This window comes from Strongylocentrotus purpuratus, unplaced genomic scaffold (genome assembly GCF_000002235.5).
Source record: "Strongylocentrotus purpuratus isolate Spur 01 unplaced genomic scaffold, Spur_5.0 spur5_scaffold_2, whole genome shotgun sequence".
NCBI lineage: Eukaryota > Metazoa > Echinodermata > Echinoidea > Camarodonta > Strongylocentrotidae > Strongylocentrotus > Strongylocentrotus purpuratus.
This window is the reverse complement of record NW_022145605.1, coordinates 8,807,991-8,809,487: the sequence shown is the minus strand read 5'-3', so window position 1 is coordinate 8,809,487 and position 1,497 is coordinate 8,807,991.

Below are 1,497 nucleotides of genomic sequence, written 5' to 3'. Positions count from 1 at the left end.
CGCTCAAGTGTGGTATAAAAGTACATTGTACAGGTAGCTACATGTATGGTATGTAATGAATTCTATACTACTCATTTTCTTAGCTGTTTACGTATGAAAAAGAAGGGGCTGTGTGTTGAAGTTAAGCAACTAAATGGAATTAAAAGGAATAAAATCCAACTGCTTTGACAAACTGGATTGGGTGAAAACTTACAGAAAAATCTGAAAAAGTAGTTCCAGGTGAAATTTTGCACAAGAACTTGCCAATAATAAACAATTCAGTACTGACATGTAGGCTTCTAAAAAAGTATATTTTTTGCCTGATTATGAATTTGGGGATTTGTCATTTTCCAACAAATGCATAAAAAAGTATATTTACAAAAAAGTGAGAATAAAATTTTAAAAATCCCAGAAAATCATGTCATTTCAGCCAAAGCCAAGATCAAGAGACAAAAGGCTTTAAGACAAAATAAAGGAGAAGTAAGGAAAGTAAGAAAAGGTGTAAGAATTATTTTTTATACAGAAGGAAAGATTAATTACAAAATATTTGGAAACTAGATGGAATTTTGACTGCGCGCAGTCGAAAATGATGCCTCCGCCATAGAGCAATTTAAACAAGTTTGGAGTTTAAATCTCCAGTGGTTCTTGAGATATCATGATAACAATCTCAATGTATGGAATTTCATAAGTTGACCTCTGTGACCCTTGACCTTTGACCTACGTGCTCCAAAATCTAATCAGATTGTCTTCCTATGGTGATACACACTATCATTAAGTTTGAAGTTTAAATCTCCAGTGGTTCTTGAGATATTATGATATGGTGATACATACTATCATTAAGTTTGAAGTGAAAATTCTCCAGTGGTTCTTGAGATATCGCGATAACGATCTCAATGTATGGAATTTCATAGGTTGACCTCTATGACCCTTGACCTTTGACCTACGTGCTCCAAAATCTAATCAGATTGTCTTCCTATGGTGATACACACTATCATTAAGTTTGAAGTTTAAATCTCCAGTGGTTCTTGAGATATTATGATAACAATCTCAATGTATGGAATTTCATAAGTTGACCTCTGTGACCCTTGACCTTTGACCTACGTGCTCCAAAATCTAATCAGATCGTCTTCCTATGGTGATACATACTATCATTAAGTTTGAAGTTTTTACATCTCCAGTGGTTCTTGAGATATCATGATAACAATCTCAATGTATGGAATTTCATAAGTTGACCTCTATGACCCTTGACCTTTGACCTACGTGCTCCAAAATGTAATCAGATTGTTTTTCCTATAGTGATACACACTATCACTAAGTTTGAAGTTTAAATCTCCAGTGGTTCTTGAGATATCATGATAACAATCTCAATGTATGGAATTTCATAAGTTGACCTCTGTGACCCTTGACCTTGACATACGTGCTCCAAAATCTAATCAGATCGTCTTCCTATGGTGATACATACTATCCTTAAGTTTGAAGTTTAAATCTCAAATGTTCTTGAGATATCGCGCTAACAAA